We start from the raw sequence: 20,190 nt of genomic DNA, 5'->3' as shown, positions 1-20,190 counted from the left end.
TCCTTCATGACAGTTTCTGACCTTTTATCCTGTAGCTATCAAAGGAATGCTGTTGGGGCCCCACAAATGTTTTGGGACTAACATTTGGCTATTCTGTTTTGACAGTCATAGAATACACCATAATAAATCTCCATTGTTCTAATTGTTTGACACAAAAACATAAACACATGCTGAGGTTTAACCTGTGGTTAGGAACAAGTATTACAAAACGTAACACAGCCAACAAATTTAGAATGGGGAAAACTAACCTCGTGCTCTTTTGAAAAGCAGAATGTAAGAAGTTGGGAAGAATACTGTAAATACAGTGATCACTCTCCAAAAGCTGTCTTGTAAAAATAAATAAGGTTACTTCAGTATGTGCACTATTCCCTTATAGTACTCTTTTCTTACAACTGCAACTATTTCCAACACCGCAAATACTGAGGTGACTGTCACGCTTTTAAGGGTGACATCTGCATACCCTCTTCCATTGCAGTACAACTATACTTCTCCTATCAGCTCCCTCTGTTGACAGTAACATGCATAGAAAATTATTGAACCAGGTATCATCGACAAGCCTGTCAACCTACCGCATAAGGGAGTATTAAGTCTATATCTTACCCTGTTCCTGTGTAGGTAGCACTAGCAAGGAGGGTAAAACAGGCTGTCTTGTGCCCTCCCCACAAAGTAAGGACAGGCCAGCATTTTGTCAGAAGTGATTACCATTCAAGCACCAAGAATGCAGGTGTATACCCTTCAGTCAGAAACTCAGTAACCCAAAGCAAATTTTGTGCTGCTCTGGTTTAAACGCAACCATAAGGTCATTCTAGTTTATAAAACTGAGTAACTTCAGATTCCTTTCAGCTCCAATAAAAGAAAACATAGAAGGATACATGGAAACAGCCAGAGAAAGTGAGATTATAGGAAAGAGTAGAAGGAGGAAGAATAAGTATGATGGTCATCTGATGCCAGGTTTGTATTTACTGTCTGGTTACAGTCATCTGGGAAAGTAAAAGGATAAGGAAAAGCTGACCTGAATTTCCCTGACTATGGGGTTCCAACTTCTAACCAGACTGCCTTCCGCTGCACTCTGCAGGCAACATCTTGGCAGTGTCTGTTAAACACAGCGCCCGTGGTGCTCAAGAGAATTGATTTCTATGCACATCTGTGCTGTCCACCGAAAGTCCATCCAGAAAACTAAAACAATAAAATGCTTTTTACCAACACTATGGGCCTGCTGCAAAGCCCATTAACTTCAAAAGCATTTGGATCACGTCCTAAGAGAATAGGGAGCCAGAGAAATGTGGTTTTCAAGGAGATACAATCTTATGGATTGTGCCCTGAAACTTTGTCTCCTGTCTCTTAACTTGTTTAGTCCTGATTCATTAGGATAGATTTTTTATTTTGCTCAGATTCACTCTGCTCTGTTTATTAAACTATTCTTTTTCGCCATGTCTTCTTTTTCATTCTGTCACTATCCACAGAACAGAAAATGTTTCTGTTATATACAGCCACATACGTTGTATGCTTTCCTTAATTTAACTCAGGTAGGCCTCATGTGAAGCCATTCCTCTTTCTCATCCATTTAGCTGGATTTCCCCAAACCACACTTCCACACCCATTAGGTCAGATATGATGGCATTGCACAGAAGTGTAAGAGTGATGGGAGGTCTCCACATCAGAATATTTGTGTGAGGGGGAAAATGTGAGGTCACAGAGAACTTCTGAATTTGGCTCAACTGTACAGCAGAAAAATCAACAAAAAAACAACAACTAACCAAGAGACTAACCAATTCATTTGGGCATAAGCTTTTGTGGGCTAGAACCCACTTCATCAGATGCATGGAGTGGAAAATACAGAAGCAGGTATAAATATATGAAAAGATGGGAGTTGCCTTACCAAGTGGGAGGTCAGTCTAACGAGACAATTCAATTAACAGTAGGATACCAACGGAGGAAAAATAACTTTTGTAGTGGTAATGAGAGTGGCCCATTTCAAACAGTTGATGAGAAGGTGTGAGTAACAGTAGGGGGAAATTAGTATGGGGGAAATTAGGTTTAGGTTTTGTAATGACCCAATCACTTGCAGTCTTTATTCAGGCCTAATGTGATGGTGTCCAGTTTGCAAATTAATTCCAGTTCTGCAGTTTCATGTTGGAGTCTGTTTTTGAACAAAAAAAACTTCAAAAACTGCTACGTGATGCTGGGCAAGACTGTATTATAATACAGTGGTTCTCAACTAGTTGTACATGTACCCCTGCGGGTACTCAGAGGTCCTCCAGGGGGAACATCAACTCCTCTGGATATTTGCCTAGTTTTACAACAGGCTACATAAAAAGCACTAGCAAAGTCAGTACAAACTCAAATTTCATTCAATGACTTATTTATACTGCTCTATATACTATACACTGTATAAGTACAATATTTATATTCCAATTGATTTATTTTATAAGTATATGGTAAAAATGAGAAGTTAAGCAATTTGTCAGTAACAGTGTGCTGTGACACTTTTGTATTTTTATGTCTGATGTTGTAAGCAACTAGTATTTAAGTGAGATGAAACTTTGGGGGTACACAAGACAAATCAGACTCCTGAAAGGGGTGCAGTAGTCTGGAAAGGTTAAGAGCCACTGTTATAGTGCATGTGCACACAGGGGCAGAATTAATAACCTTACCTCTGGCTTTTTCTTATTTTGAGTTCTTGACTCTGCAACCTTGAAGTTCTTTTAATGTCATGTTCTGTATATAATTATTTAGGTTTCCAATGCGTTCCTCCAACATTGCACTATCTTTCAGAGATGAAATGCTTCAAGCAAGTGTTTGCTAGTCGGACAACTCAGGAATGGCAAAGAAAAATAAAACATTCACAGACATTTCTCATCATTTTAGTCAAATACATGCCTGTGGCAGTGGCAGCACATAAACATCCTGGAAGAGGGAGCCAGGTGTGTTCCAGCCTCACGAAAGGCATACTTGAATATGACAGTCTTTCCAAAGAGAGGCTCCGCAAATCACTGACATCCAAAGGGTTTATTGGCTGCCTTCCCTACTGCGGCAAGATTGTCTTTCCTCCTTGGACCACTGAAAGGAAATCCCATTGCATGAGGCCAGGGATCAGTACATCCATTTCACCTCCTGGAGAGGAGATTCAAGAACTGGGATTCCACAGCAGCAGTAAGAATTAAAAGGTTTATACAGTGAATCTATTACAGGCTACTCCACTCCGAAAAAATGAATTTGTCTGGAGCCTCTCTCAGGTAATACAGAACTGACTCTATTGTACTCTGTACAGTAGGAGTGACTCTGGAGAGTCACTTAAGTGTGCTGTGTGTGACTGAGACTGAACAACATAGAAAAAAGTTTACATTTGTACTTCATGGAGTGATTTTACAAGACAGAGTAGACCACCCTAATAATGAGACAGAACGCCCCCACACCTCTGTTACTTTAGAAGTGCTTAAAAGCTAAACATCATACTGCTCATTTATGGAAACATACATAGTTCTAGTCAAACAGGAATGCTCTAACAAAGACATCTTTGAGTATTCCTCGATAAACAACCTGGGAACCAATGTACAGTGTATCCAACCCAATAAAAATAATCATCTGAAATTATATCTGCAAGGGTCAGAAACTGTTTATGTTCATACATTTGCGAAGGGAGAGCCCTTTCAAAAGTCAATTAAACAACATGAACCTGGCATATCCACCTTCAGCTTTAGTGCAAATGACAAGTGGAACTCTGTTTTTTACTTTACTACATTAGCAAAGCAAGAATGTGTCCAGAGATCACCTCCTGTGATTGCAGCATGAAAAGTGAAGCTCTAAGTTTTGCCAGAACTTGACAGTTAAACATAATCATGGTTATCATCCCATCAAAGTGAGCAGAAAGTTAAATAATACTATCTGCATAATGTGGGCATTGGAAAAGCTCCATCCTCCAAAAGCAGACAGTACATACTTGGAAGTACTGTATAATCTTGGCATACTAATACCCTATGTCTGCGGATAGTAATTACTTCTTATTGTTGTAAGGACACAAAAGTTCTAGTGTAAACTTACCCAGAAGAGGTGGGGGGGGGGGGAAGAGAGAGAGAGAGAGTATGTGTGAGAGAGAGAGAGAGAGAGAGAGAGAGAGAACTAAGGGCTTAAAAGTCTATTTGAACTGAGCTGTATTTTTATATCAGTAATGAGAGAACACAGTCTATGTGTTGCTTCACTATTATCATTCTGCAGAAACACACTTGCAACAAACACTCTTCAATTCCAGTGGGCTTGGGGGATCCAAAAAGCAAGGCATTTTCACAGCGAACATCTAGACAGAAAATTCCTGAGATGTTTTTATCTTGGGATAACAGTTGCATCTTCCTCTCCTCAGCACCCCTTTAATCCCCCACTTAAGGTATGTCATACTGCAGGATGTCCTCAAGGACCCTGCTTTGTGGCATAACATGGCTCTAAGCAACTAAATAATAATAAAAAAAAAGTTACAGCTTCTCCTGTAAACTTTGCTGACTGCAGCAGGCTGCAGATATAAAATGCATCTACAAAGCACAGACTGGACTTATATAGGCATTTCTACAAAGGGGACAGCAGTTTATGCAGCACACGAACAGTTGTGAAGTGCTACTCTAGTTCCAAGGTGCTACGAAGTACTTCATAATCTAGATTTAGAAATATGAGTTTAATTTTACACTACATCTGTTGTTCTTGCAGCAATAAAATACTCACAAAATGCCAATGTCACACAGATCAAATTAACAAGGAAAAGGGGAGTGTCTCTTCCAATTTTGCAAAACTACTTCCAAACTCCAGCAGAGGGGAATATTTAAACAAATATTCACATGACATGGGTTTTTTTCATGTGGAGTGCAGCGTTTTGAAATTCAGTCTCTTAATAAATCCCATTTTTATCTTGAAAGAATACATATGGACTTGCAGAGGTGAATTGCAATACTAATAAGGATGGATATAATTGAAAAGCATAGAACATTTGTTCCAAAACAGGATTGAAATCCCCTGACAACAACTTGGGGTGCACTCAACCCCATTTCCTTGAAGATCTTACTACCAACAAACTTACACAATATTGTCTAAACCATCATAAAAGCACTAGAATTAGTTCTCTTTGTTGCATGGCAATTCATACTGGATTCACAAGCTACAATGAAAATGTTTATGTCTTTGCTTAGGTTAAGCTTAAGAGTTTTAAACAACTATCTCTTGTACCTGGATTTTGCCCTGCAGGCTGCCCTTCTGATACATTTCTCTTTCAGAGAGTATTTAATCCTTCCTTACATACTGAAAGCAAATTTGTATTGCAAAAACACAGACATTTTCCAAAAAACACAAAGTTGTCATAGCTACTTGCCTCTTGGCAATTTCTGAGCATTTCCCAGGTTTAGTGCAATATGTCCACAGAAAAGTAGAAAGACCAGTCTTGATATCATGGTTACAAACCCAAACTCGCACAGTGAATGATGCTGATGGGTATCACAGAACAAGGTACTGCAGCTGCAGTTAAGTGAACTGTTCTCTCAGTGGCAGAGGCAGCAAACTTTGACAGCAGCTTAGTTTACAGTGGGAGGAGACAGAATGACATCATACCCTCCCACTGGAAAAGTAAGGAAAATTAGTTTTAAAATGATGATATCCAACTCCGACTGCAATAGACTTCTGTTTTTTGTTATAGGGTCTTTCAGTCTCTCAGGCTTACAAAATATCAACCTGTGATCACTTACACTTCATGCAAAGAAATCACACAGATGTCAAAATTCCATTAAAACTGCCCTGGAAAACCAGACAGTGAGACATACTATTACACGGCTTTGTCCGAAGAAGGTGAACTGCAAATGTAAAATTAAATTTTTACATTACCCAGAACATTATTTTACCTTATTGATCTCAACATTTTTCTGACTCTAAGATCTTGTCCAACTTAGCATGATTTTGGGCCAGATTCTGCTGTCATTTGTAATCAGAATAAATATGGACTTAATTGACCTGAATTACACAGTATACATAAAGTAAAGGATCCCTGTCTGTAAAAGTAAATGCCACTGTCCATTTGTTTATTTTACTTTGTCCACTTTTAAAGCATTTTTAATTTTTGCCTTTAATACAAGTTGTGAGAGTTACTAGCAAGCTGCAACGCTGAAGCTAAGAGGAAGCTAAATTCCTGGAGGAGGTTGGGGGCGGAGAGGAGACGAGACAGTGGGTAGGTAAAGGCCAAATTCTGCTATCATTTATGCCAGTGTAAATCACAAGTAACTCCATGGAAATCAGTGGATTTAGTCCAAGTTTCAATGGGTGTAACTAAGTGCTGAATTTGTCCCTAATAATTAACAAATTGGAGAAAGGGGGCAGAGGTGAGGGATGAGGGGGAATTTCAAAGGGGGATTTCAAAAATGAGAAAGCTCATGAAAAATGCCCTAAGGTCAAATGAAAGGAAATTAAAATTCTTAAACTCCCCCTGGAGGCTACTTAAGCATCCCATAAATGATTTCCTGATCTAGACATTTACTTTAACTGGTCAGGCCCTTTTTGCTTGTATCATAGAATCATAGAATATCAGGGTTGGAAGGGACCTCAGGAGGTCATCTAGTCCAACCCCCTGCTCAAAGCAGGACCAAATCCCCAATTTTTGCCCCAGATCCCTAAATGGCCCCCTCAAGGATTGAACTCACAACCCTGCGTTTAGCAGGCCAATGCTCAAACCACTGAGCTATCCCTCCTCCCATCCTGAGATGAGGAAATCTTTCCTCAGTCCCATCACGATACAATTCAGATAAAGTAGGAAACTTGAAATTGATATTACAGATGGATCCAAACCAAAATACCTGGATTCAAAAATTCTCATCCCCTGCACTTTGGGATAATTCATATCCTGAAAGTCTGAGCATCTCTCATAAAAAGTATGAAAATTAAAAACAGATTCCTGCAGCAGATGAAACTTGGGTGAGACACAAAGGTGTTACAGTAGGCTTCAGAGACTGGGATTGGGCATTTCTCAATACACTTACATCATCTGTTGGTAAAATGATTGACAAAGGAATGGCACTGATATCACCTTTAGATGTAACTGCTCATCTGATTTCTGCAATAAAGTATGTAAATGTCATTTTAAGGGGTTAAAAATGAAAGGGGGAAAATGGTATTGTTTATAGAGGAGAAATCTCGACACTCCAATCCAGATCTTTAGTTGTAGTGATGTACAATAAGGGGAGAAAACCGAGCTGCATACACAGCATTATCTTGCCTTTTACTTTTTTTAAAGATCTAAATGTATATTTGGGAAAATCCTCTGTAAAACACATTCTAATTTAAACTATTCTAAATAAGGCACCAAAGGCCTGTCAGATGATGTTTTAGTATCTTAAGGGAAGCTACAGAAGATATTACTAAATTAGATTATGTAACGTGCTCTCTAGAATGCTGGAGGAGCAGAGGTAGACAGCATCAACTTGCCTTGCAGATAGTCTGCCTTCCTTTTCACAATCACAAGACACCCTTCTGGCCAACTATAGCGATTTACTATAAGGAAAATGGATATTAGAAAAATATGTACTTTAGTTATATAATGCAACAGTGTTTTATCCTCTCTCAGTCGAAATAATTATACTCTTGCTCTTCATTTAATCTTCTTCTCCTCACATGCTTCTCTGCTGCTGATTCCCCTTCCCCTATTCCTCAATCCCTGCACGTTTCTCTGTCACGCAGTTCCCTTCTCTGCTGTACTTGCTGCTCAGCTATCTGGACTTCTTCTTGGCCAAACTGCCAGGCTACCCAGTTCCTTCTCCCTCTGATCATTCCTGCAGCTAGACACTCTGGTTATTCCAGGCCTCCAAGGCTGGCTCCGGTTTCATTTCCTCCTTGTCTTCTGTACCAGGTGCTCATAATACAGGCAGTTACAGTTTGGTAAGTAGGTGTAAGTACATGCTGAATGGATCACAAGAAGGTAAAAAGAACCTACTTAGGTTCTCTCTGGACGTACTTCAGCTCCTCGGATATGGTCCTGTGTGTCTGTGCTGTCTATACTCTGTATGATTTTGTGCCTTCCTTTCCCAGAAGAACTGCTTTTCCCGGAAACATTTCTGTTATCAGAGAAAACCTCTGCCTTTCCCTTTCACACAAATCCTTACACTAGTTATTGGACATTGATTACAGCAGTGATGGGAAGTTAAACATGCAGCTCTATGACAGGTTTCAGAGTAACAGCCGTGTTAGTCTCTATTCACAAAAAGAAAAGGAGTACTTGTGGCACCTTAGAGACTAACCAATTTATTTGAGCATAAGCTTTCATGAGCTACAGATCACTTCATCGGATGCATACTGTGGAAAGTACATAAGATCTTTTTATACACACAAACCATGAAAAAATGGGTGTTTACCACTACAAAAGGTTTTCTCTCCCCCCACCCCACTCTCCTGCTGGTAATAGCTTATCTAAAGTGATCACTCTCCTTACAATGTGTATGATAATCCAGGTAGGCCATTTCCAGCACAAATCCAGGGTTTAACAAGAACGTCTGGGGGTGGGGGGAGAAAACAAGGGGAAATAGGTTACCTTGCATAATGACTTAGTCACTCCCAGTCTCTATTCAAGCCTAAGTTAATTGTATCCAATTTGCAAATGAATTCCAATTCAACAGTCTCTCGCTGGAGTCTGGTTTTGAAGTTTTTCTGTTGTAATATCGCAACTTTCCTGTCTGTAATCGCGTGACCAGAGAGATTGAAGTGTTTTCCGACTGGTTTATGAATGTTATAATTCTTGACATCTGATTTGTGTCCATTTATTCTTTTACATAGAGACTGTCCAGTTTGACCAATGTACATGGCAGAGGGGCATTGCTGGCAAATGATGGCATATATCACATTGGTAGATGTGCAAGTGAACGAGCCTCTGATAGTGTGGCTGATGTTACCAGGCCCTGTGATGGTGTCCCCTGAATAGATATGTGGACACAGTTGGCAACGGGCTTTGTTGCAAGGATAGGTTCCTGGGTTAGTGGTTCTGTTGTGTGGTATGTGGTTGCTGGTGAGTATTTGCTTCAGGTTGGGGGGCTGTCTGTAGGCAAGGACTGGCCTGTCTCCCAAGATTTGTGAGAGTGTTGGGTCATCCTTCAGGATAGGTTGTAGATCCTTAATAATGCGTTGGAGGGGTTTTAGTTGGGGGCTGAAGGTGACGGCTAGTGGCGTTCTGTTATTTTCTTTGTTAGGCCTGTCCCGTAGTAGGTGACTTCTGGGAACTCTTCCGGCTCTATCAATCTGTTTCTTCACTTCCGCAGGTGGGTACTGTAGTTGTAAGAATGCTTGATAGAGATCTTGTAGGTGTTTGTCTCTGTCTGAGGGGTTGGAGCAAATGCAGTTGTATCGCAGAGCTTGGCTGTAGACAATGGATCGTGTGGTGTGGTCAGGGTGAAAGCTGGAGGCATGTAGGTAGGAATAGCGGTCAGTAGGTTTCTGGTATAGGGTGGTGTTTATGTGACCATCGTTTATTAGCACTGTAGTGTCCAGGAAGTGGATCTCTTGTGTGGACTAGACCAGGCTGAGGTTGATGGTGGGATGGAAATTGTTGAAATCATGATGGAATTCCTCAAGTGCTTCTTTTCCATGGGTCCAGATGATGAAGATGTCATCAATATAGCGCAAGTAGCGTAGGGGCGTTAGGGGACGAGAGCTGAGGAAGCGTTGTTCTAAGTCAGCCATAAAAATGTTGGCATACTGTGGGGCCATGCGGGTACCCATAGCAGTGCCACTGATTTGAAGGTATACATTGTCCCCAAATGTAAAATAGTTATGGGTAAGGACAAAGTCACAAAGTTCAGCCACCAGGTTTGCCGTGACATTATCGGGGATACTGTTCCTGACGGCTTGTAGTCCATCTTTGTGTGGAATGTTGGTGTAGAGGGCTTCTACATCCATAGTGGCCAGGATGGGGTCTTCAGGAAAATCACCGATGGATTGTAGTTTCCTCAGGAAGTCAGTGGTGTCTAGAAGGTAGCTGGGAGTGCTGGTAGCGTAGGGCCTGAGGAGGGAGTCTACATAGCCAGACAATCCTGCTGTCAGGGTGCCAATGCCTGAGATGATGGGGCGCCCAGGATTTCCAGGTTTATGGATCTTGGGTAGTAGATAGAATATCCCAGGTTGGGGTTCCAGGGGTGTGGCTGTGCGGATTTGATCTTGTGCTTTTTCAGGGAGTTTCTTGAGCAAATGCTGTAGTTTCTTTTGGTAACTCTCAGTGGGATCAGAGGGTAATGGCTTGTAGAAAGTGGTGGTGGAGAGCTGCCGAGCAGCCTCTTGTTCATATTCCGACCTATTCATGATGACAACAGCACCTCCTTTGTCAGCCTTTTTGATTATGATGTCAGAGTTGTTTCTGAGGCTGTGGATGGCATTGTGTTCTGCACGGCTGAGGTTGTGGGGCAAGCGATGCTGCTTTTCCACAATTTCAGCCCGTGCACGTCGGCGGAAGCACTCTATGTAGAAGTCCAGTCTGCTGTCTCGACCTTCAGGAGGAGTCCACCTAGAATCCTTCTTTTTGTAGTGTTGGTAGGGAGGTCTCTGTGGATTAGTATGTTGTTCAGAGGTGTGTTGGAAATATTCCTTGAGTTGGAGACGTCGAAAATAGGATTCTAGGTCACCACAGAACTGTATCATGTTCGTGGGGGTGGAGGGGCAGAAGGAGAGGCCCCGAGATAGGACAGGGCTAAGAGTATAGTTGGATAGGTTAACAATATTGCTGGGTGGGTTGAGGGAACCATTGCTGTGGCCCCTTGTGGCATGTAGTAGTTTAGAAAGTTTAGTGTCCTTTTTCTTTTGTAGAGAAGCAAAGTGTGTGTGTTGTAAATGGCTTGTCTAGTTTTAGTAAAGTCCAGCCACGAGGAAGTTTGTGTGGAAGGTTAGTTTTTTATGAGAGTATCCATTTTTGAGAGCTCATTCTTTATCTTTCCCTGTTTGCTGTAGAGGATGTTGATCAGGTGGTTCCCACTCTGATCCCACTGAGAGTTACCAAAAAGAAACTACAGCATTTGCTCAAGAAACTCCCTGAAAAAGCACAAGATCAAATCTGCACAGCCACACCCCTGGAACTCCAACCTGGGATATTCTATCTACTACCCAAAATCCATAAACCTGGAAATCCTGGGCGCCCCATCATCTCAGGCATTGGCACCCTGACAGCAGGATTGTCTGGCTATGCAGACTCCCTCCTCAGGCCCTATGCTACCAGCACTCCCAGCTACCTTCGAGACACCACTGACTTCCTGAGGAAACTACAATCCATCGGTGATCTTCCTGAAAACACCATCCTGGCCACTATGGATGTAGAAGCCCTCTACACCAACATTCCACACAAAGATGGACTACAAGCCGTCAGGAACAGTATCCCCGATAATGTCACGGCAAACCTGGTGGCTGAACTTTGTGACTTTGTCCTTACCCATAACATTTGGGGACAATGTATACCTTCAAATCAGCGGCACTGCTATGGGTACCCGCATGGCCCCACAGTATGCCAACATTTTTATGGCTGACTAAGAACAACGCTTCCTCAGCTCTCGTCCCCTAACGCCCCTACTCTACTTGCGCTATATTGATGACATCTTCATTATCTGGACCCATGGAAAAGGAGCACTTGAGGAGTTCCACCATGATTTCAACAATTTCCATCCCACCATCAACCTCAGCCTGGTCTAGTCCACACAAGAGATCCACTTCCTGGACACTACAGTGCTAATAAACGATGGTCACATAAACACCGCCCTATACCGGAAACCTACTGACCGCTATTCCTACCTACATGCCTCCAGCTTTCACCCTGACCACACCACACGATCCATTGTCTACAGCCAAGCTCTGCGATACAACTGCATTTGCTCCAACCCCTCAGACAGAGACAAACACCTACAAGATCTCTATCAAGCATTCTTACAACTACAATACCCACCTGCTGAAGTGAAGAAACAAATTGACAGAGCCAGAAGAGTTCCCAGAAGTCACCTACTACAGGACAGGCCTAACAAAGAAAATAACAGAACGCCACTAGCCGTCACCTTCAGCCCCCAACTAAAACCCCTCCAACACATTATTAAGGATCTACAACCTATCCTGAAGGATGACCCAACACTCTCACAAATCTTGGGAGACAGGCCAGTCCTTGCCTACAGACAGCCCCCCAACCTGAAGCAAATACTCACCAGCAACCACATACCACACAACAGAACCACTAACCCAGGAACCTATCCTTGCAACAAAGCCCGTTGCCAACTGTGCCCACATATCTATTCAGGGGACACCATCACAGGGCCTAATAACATCAGCCACACTATCAGAGGCGCGTTCACCTGCACATCTACCAATGTGATATATGCCATCATGTGCCAGCAATGCCCCTCTGCCATGTACATTGGTCAAACTGGACAGTCTCTATGTAAAAGAATAAATGGACACAAATCAGATGTCAAGAATTATAACATTCATAAACCAGTTGGAGAACACTTCAATCTCTCTGGTCACGCGATTACAGACAGGAAAGTTGCGATATTACAACAGAAAAACTTCAAAACCAGACTCCAGCGAGAGACTGTTGAATTGGAATTCATTTGCAAATTGGATACAATTAACTTAGGCTTGAATAGAGACTGGGAGTGACTAAGTCATTATGCAAGGTAACCTATTTCCCCTTGTTTTCTCCCCCCCCCCCCGATGTTCTTGTTAAACCCTGGATTTGTGCTGGAAATGGCCCACCTTGATTATCATACACATTGTAAGGAGAGTGATCATTTTAGATAAGCTGTTACCAGCAGGAGAGTGGGGTGGGGGGGTAAACACCCATTTTGTAGTGGTAAACACCCATTTTTTCATGGTTTGTGTGTATAAAAAGATCTTCTGTACTTTCCACAGTATGCATCCGATGAAGTGATCTGTAGCTCACGAAAGCTTATGCTCTAATAAATTGGTTAGTCTATAAGGTGCCACAAGTACTCCTTTTCTTTATGCAGCTCTATGTTCTGCAAACAACATGTACCCTATATGGTTATGTACTTCAGCAAAATCAGCATATGATTTAATTCACAGAAATAGAAGAACTGGACTTTTTAACCATTCAGGTGCAACATTATCCAAACCAAAGTGCCTTAGATTTTCCCTCATCTCCACAAACTTCATGTTATCCATCTGTAAACTCCTACTACTGTATCAGAAGCAAGAAGTTAACCTTGGAAGGTTTAGATAATAATAGTTTTGCACTGTGATGGCATTAAATGAAGGTCTAGAAAGTGCATTACCAAGGCAGAATAAGTATTTCAGATGAGGAAAGTCACAGACAAGTCAAAGTCATGCAGTGAGTCAAATTAAGATCTCCTGACCCCCACTCCTCTGTCCTAACCCTGAGACCATGTTACCTGAACAATAGGTAAGTACTTAAAAATTCACCTGCTTACCTCATTAGTGCCTAATTTGGGTGCAGAACAAAGTATCTCTAGTAAAGACTCATTCTCTCTCTCATGCTGACATTTTTCAAACCAGTAAGTGCTGTGAAAATGGGGGTTCTGGGGAGGAATTACACTTTTTTTCAAATATAAACTGAGATTTGGGCTAAAGTTCAAGATAGTTCTCATATTATCTAAACTAATTCATCCATCATCCCTCGATAGTCCAGCAAACCAAATTCTAGGAGCTGCCTCAGCTCTTCATTGTTCTGAATTAGATAAAGGGAATAGTTCTGTATGTTCCATAATGTTTGAGGCAGGAAGGGGGATTGTAAATGGATGCATAAAAACTGAGATCCTGCCTTCTCTATGTTGACAATTTCTTGACACTTTCTTTCTTCCCATTTCTTTGCCTCAAATTTTCTTCCCCTCACTGTTATTAAGAATGCTGTGTGTCCCCCAACCTCCGAGATGGCTGCACTTCAGTGATGCTGTGTCTATTGTTTGTTCAGAGCCTTGGGAACTTTTGAGACAAAATGCACTACATAAATGTTAATTATAATCATGGTTCTTTTGTGGGTGACTCAGTTATTGGACTCCTTATCTTTCTTGTAAATCTGTCACAGGATCTTCTGAAAGCCTTCAGGAAAAGAGAGATGCCAAAAATATTGACTCAGATGTAGTGCTTTAAAAAAAACAACCCACTTAATTCACTCCTTCTGTGAGCACTTCCTTATTCTCATCTTCCCCCCACTTCCACTTATTTCTGTGTGTGTATATCTGCCCTATTATACGATGAAGGATGTAAGGGTCTGCTTTTAACAATGCTGTAGGATAATCAGCTCTGTCAGGGTTCCTTCCTCACTCTGAAGTCTAGGGTACAGATGTGGGGACCCGCATGAAAGATCCCCTAAGCTTATTCTTACCAGCTTAGGTTAAAAACTTCCCCAAGGTACAAACTTTGCCTTGTCCTTGAACAGTATGCTGCCACCACCAAGCGTTTTAAACAAAGAACAGGGAAAGAGACCACTTAGAGACGTCTTCCCCCAAAAATATCCCCCCCATGCCTTACACACCCCCTTTCCTGGGGAGACTTGAGAATATCCTAACCAATTTGTTACAAAATCATCAAAGACCCAAACCCCTGGATCTTGGAACAACGGAAAAAAAATCAGTCAGGTTCTTAAAAGAAGGATTTTATTAAAAAAAAAAAAGAAAGGTAAAAATCATCTCTGTAAAATCAGGATGGAAAATACTTTACAGGGTATTCAGATTCAAAACACAGAGGATCCCCCTCTGGGCAAAACCTTAAAGTTACAGAAAACATGAATAAACCTCCCTCTTAACACAGGGAAAATTCACATAAAACAAAAGATTAAGCCAGGCAAGGCGGATTAGTTTCCTATACTGGTTGCAATATTGGAGACTTGGATCAGGATGGGTTAGAGAAGATGGATTTCTGTCTGGCCTCTCTCAGTCCCAAGAGAGAACTACCACGTAAAACAAATAGCACAAACAAAAGCCTTCCCCCCCCCCCCAAGATTTGAAAGTATCTTGTCCCCTTATTGGTCCTTTGGGTCAAGTCCCAGCCAGGTTAGCTGAGCTTCTTACTGGTAACAGGATGTTGCCTCTGGCCAGCAGGAATTTTATAGCACTGTATACAGAAAGGTGGTTACCCTTCCCTTTATATTTATGACAGGCTCTTTGGACACACATAGGGTAGGATGTGCCTCCTGTGTCATGCAAATAGTGGACAATGGCAATTCCATTATCTTGCTCCCAAACTGAATTCCAGACCCTCAAGGTCAGTGGTGGGAGTCAGAAACAGAATGAAATGGAGAAAATGAACAAAAAAGAGTGGATAAGAGTGAAAAATAGAGAAGAGTTGGCATACTAGAAGGGAAGTGTAATTGGGGAATGGCCAAAACAAAGGAAAGGAGGAAAAGAAGTCCCATTATTACTGCTGGCATCCAAAATCTATCAGCATTTCATTTTTTGCCCTGAGAGCAAAGATAGACTTTCTGGTCTGTAATTTCTAGGATCAACCCTAGCACCTTTTTAAAAGGTAAGTCAAACCAGTATTATCCTCTGATTTGAATGATAGCATGCATACTTTTGTTAGCACATTAGCCAGTATGGTTAGAATTTCCCAAATCACCTAATGACTTACAAGCCTAAGTTCCAGGATGCTGTGCCAAGGAATGGAGACACCAAAAGTCAATGGGACTGAGTGCTTTTGAAAATTCTACTCTTTATTTTTAAGTGCCTTGAGAATTCTTGGATTAATTCCAAGGGGACCCTCACCCCCCTCACAGGATCCCAAAGCCTGGGCTCCAGCCTGAGCCCAAACATCTAGACCACAATTAAATAGCCCCTTCACCCGAGCCTGGTGCACCAGAGTCAGCTGGCACAGGCCAGCCCTGGGCATGTAACTGCTATGTAGACATACCTTCAAGAGTTCTAACCCTCCTTAATTGTTCCTAGACTCCACTGTATCCAGTAGACCTACTAATTCTCTCACAGGCTTCCTGTTTCTGATAGAACTGATTATTTGCTTTTGCATCTTGGGCTATTTGCTCTTCAAATTCCTTCTTAGCACTCCTAATTTCCACCTTACATGTAACCTGCCATAGTTTATGTTCCTTTCTATTGGCCTCAGAGGGTTGGATTTCCATTTTCTGAAGGATGCTCTTTGGCCCTGTTTTTTAGACATACTATGTGGTTTGTTTGGTTTTTTTGGCTTAAGAGATATGCATACCCTTTGTAATTTTGTCATGCCATGCTTAAGTGGTATCCATAGTACACACGGACAATATTTTGCTGTGGGGCAGATAGATGGCAGCGTTTCCTATGTACTCCTTGGTCCCTGTGGTCATCATCTTATGTTCTGAAACTTTAGACATGATTGCCCCTATCTTGGCGTACATACCTAACAATCTTGTTATTGCTCTAAAGTTATTCATCCGCATCCAGAACTGTATTCCATGACCTCCTGCTGCAGTGAATCCCACAGGCTGACTACATGCTGAGTGAAACGTTTCCTTTTGTTCCGTCTAAATGCATCAATTAGCAGTATGCTCATGCCAATTCCTGGTACAGCAGCATTGGATTGCACTGGTGTGAGTTCAGAGATGATTTCTGAGGTTCCCAAAACACTGTATATTTAGTTGGAGGGTTCAGTCTCTGCAGGCTCCTCCTTGCTGAATCATGGCAGTAACAGGAAAATCACATTTCATTCAATTCTTAAGGGTCAACCTAGTAAGGGATCTTTCCCCCTTGAACCTGTGTAGCACTGTGCAAGTCCTGAATATTGTTATTGGAGAGATCAGAGCCTAGGATGAAGGCTGGTTTCCTCCCTCTTAACAGCCTGGACTGTCAGTATTTCAGATAATTATTTGGAGAATGATAGGAGTTACTCCTGCTCTGTTCCCCCAAGGTCTGCACTGCAGCACTCCTTCCAAACATACACCCTCTACAAAACAATTCCCATCAAAATGCTTACTGACTTCTTGCAAACTTGGCTCAGTGAGTGCCTATATTCTGTTGAGGAATGGGTAGGAGCAAGGCACATAGGGTGGAAAGTGTGGATACTACAGATGTAACTTCAGATCTGAAGTCTGGAGTTTATTACCACACACAAAGACAGGATAAAAAACTTCTACTTTATGTTTGGTGGTAGGATGCAACACAGCAGGTAATGATGGTGGGGTTTTATGTTGCAAAGGAAAAGGGATGTCTGTCTTTAGTTTACAGCAGCAGCAACACATAGCTGCGGAGAGACATCAATGATGGACCACTAATGACTGATAATTCTGATATTTACCAAGTGATAGATTTCTGTGCAACTTTCTGTCACACATCATGTCATACCATATAACCAATATCAAAGCAATATAGTCAAACTTTCCTTCAATTATATTCAAAAGACCTACTTATTATGCAGAGAATGGCCCTCTTTGCTTCTCTTTCTCACCACTTCCCAATCACTGGTTTCTACCACAGTCCCAAATAGTTCTTAGCCAAAAATTGTGTATGGCTTAATCCCTCTGACCCATCTCATTCAATATCACAACTTTTACTTTCTTATTCTTTTATCAACAGTGAACTATAATAAAATTTTCTGTGCCTTTTTTGTAACTCTATTGTTGTTTGACTTTTGATTATTATTTCCTAATTACCATCAGAAAGCCAAGTTTTCCCTAACTAAATTTAGCTTTCAACACTAGATTGACACTAGAGAGCATCCTCAAGATATTTTTTTAGTCATTGGGGATTCTTCTGTCACCTAGAGAATCTTCCAAAAAATTGTGCGTGATCAAGATTATATAGCACTGTTAGCCAGATAAAATCTGTTAACCTTCCTAGAATTGCAGAACGGAAAATTGTTAATGCCATTGACTGCTGTTTCACTAGCTATTGCACAAACGTATATATACACATATACGCCAAATAACCAAATTCCCCCCCCCCCCAATTTTACATACGCATTTGGTTTCCATTTTGTTTTGAGCATACTGCAATTCAGAAATTCAATTTTTTCCAAAACGTCCATTTTGGCCACTCTCAGATTAAAAATAAGTGATGTGTAACATCGAACTTAATGCAAAAACACAACCCACACTTAGGTGTTCAATGTTGCAACAGTATACAAGGGTTTTATAGATATTTTAACACCTGTTGAGCCTCATATACCCACCCTTATCAATACAGTATAGCTCTTTCAGGAAAGGTTTGGGAGACAAATGGGAAGGGCAAAAAACCAGTTGAGTCAGAAGTCTAGTAATGGAATGGAACTGTTCACTTCAAGGTCACCAAGTAGGACTGCAACTCCAGTCAGTAGTGACCAAAGATTGTTACCCTCTGATGACTGTTCAGCGACCTATATGGAAAGCATCTGAAGTCCCATTTCCAGTGGGCAAACATCCACACAATAAAAACCAAACACAACTACCATTAACTGCAACTTTTGTTTGTTTTGTTTCAATATACAGTCTCTGGCACAGTCATCAAGGACAGGACCTAAGAAGGGGATGGAGGTTGAACTCCTCTCTCCTTCATAGATGGGAGCCTGTGTGTCAGAAATGAGATATGTTGCTGGGGCAACATACAGAAATTTGCATAGCTGCTGGCCTGTGCTATGCGTATTCTCTGGATAAACAGAAAAGCTGAGTCTCCAGAGATGTAAGTGCAGCATCTTTCAATAAAGAAACCTTACAGTAAAATTCAAAGCTGAAACATTTCACGATGCCTCATTGAAGTCAGTGGTACTGCATGAAATGTAAGTGAGCACTAAATCTGGCACACTCTAGGGATAGCAGGTGCAGAGTTAAGCCACATACATTCTCTCCCCCCCACTCAAAGGTTCTGACATTCAGCCAGGGGCAGCACTGAGAGAGACTGGAGTAAAAACTAAAAATAAAACATAGTTAACATTTATCAAGTGCAGTGAGGAGCTCTCACAGTCAGATGGGGAAAGACAATCAGGTTTTTTTGGTTTTATTAAGGTTGCTTATTCTCTGTGAAGATGTGACTCTTGGCCTAACTAACATTCTTCCGTAAAGAAATTTATTTCCTTGGCCATGATGCAGAGATATGATGAATGTGTGCAGGGACAAGAGAGAAATAAATCATTCACATTGTCCTCCCATTATGAGTCACCTTGGCCTATAAAATATCTTCCACAGACTTTTCAGCTTAACAGGCTGCACTGGGGTAGAATCAAGATCAGTGGGCTTTATGTGATTCAAAATGCTATAAATAATTTTGAAGCAGGGACACCAGTCACTACTGCATACAGAATGTAAGCAGTTGGAACACAATATAAAGTGCCCCCTTCTCTTGAATGGGAATAAGTTTTTGCCCCAAACCCAAAAGTTACACTATCTCCAAAGTATGTAGCAGATGGAATAAAAATGTTTTTGATTGTAACCGTTCAGGTCTTTCAGTTTTCATTACCATCCTCTCATTACTCAAGAGACAACACAAATGTGTTACACTATACATATGCTAAAAGTAACAGCTCAGACATAGTTTGCCTGAAGCAAAACAAAACAGGGATTACACAAAAATTACACAAGTGCAAAAGTAACTTTTTAAAATAAAATATCCCAATACCCCAATTTCTGCACTAAAACTGGCCTTGTCAAATAGTTTTGCACAAAAGCTCCAGAATCTGTACACTCAGGGCAAAACGTGATGTTATCTGCAGGGCAAAGGGATCTTGTTTAATATTAGATGTACAGTGAATCTAGATCATCTAGTAATTAAATAATAATAAATAATACATACCTTGTACTTTGAAGCACCTTTCATCCAAGAATCTTGAAATATTTGGTGCGATTTCTTTGAAGGTCATGTCTACTGTAAAAAAGATAAAATTTAAATTTGGGAAAGGCAATGCTTCTCATAATTTTTGAAGTGAATTTAATATTCATAAACCATGTGAGACTAACAGGTCTACAGACTCCATTCTTCCAAAGGACTGGAACAGCATGACAAAGACTAAAGCAAGCTTCTCCCTGCTATCTGCCATTGTGTTTCACTCACAAGCTGGAGGGCATTATCTCTAGAAAGCAGTGCCTAATTCAGTGTTCAAGGCTGTTCAATCCTTGGTTTATCTAGTAAACTAGCCAGTGATGACAGCTTCCAGTTTTACATATAAAACTGGCTCCTGCTTTGTGAAATAGGGTGAATAGTATAGAGTCAGCCCTGGCTATCTTGAACCTGTTTAGAATCTGAGTGTCTTGAAAGCAATACAAAGTAATACAGATATGGCCCAAAG

At 41.2% G+C, this 20,190-nt stretch overlaps 1 protein-coding gene across 1 annotated transcript in view; it reads right to left on the bottom strand.

Moving 5' to 3' along the window:
- ABI3BP (ABI family member 3 binding protein) overlaps positions 1-19,757 on the bottom strand; it is a 316,616-nt gene extending 296,859 nt beyond the window's left edge. Inside the window, exon 1 of the mRNA XM_074973278.1 lies at positions 19,698-19,757. The gene's annotated coding sequence lies outside the window, so the exon portion shown is untranslated. The remainder of the gene's footprint in view (positions 1-19,697) is intronic.
- Between the last annotated feature and the right edge of the window lie 433 nt (positions 19,758-20,190).

The sequence above is a fragment of the Natator depressus genome, chromosome 1 (genome assembly GCF_965152275.1).
Source record: "Natator depressus isolate rNatDep1 chromosome 1, rNatDep2.hap1, whole genome shotgun sequence".
In the NCBI taxonomy this organism is placed as follows: Eukaryota; Metazoa; Chordata; order Testudines; family Cheloniidae; genus Natator; species Natator depressus.
This window is presented reverse-complemented; position numbering and strand designations above follow the sequence as displayed.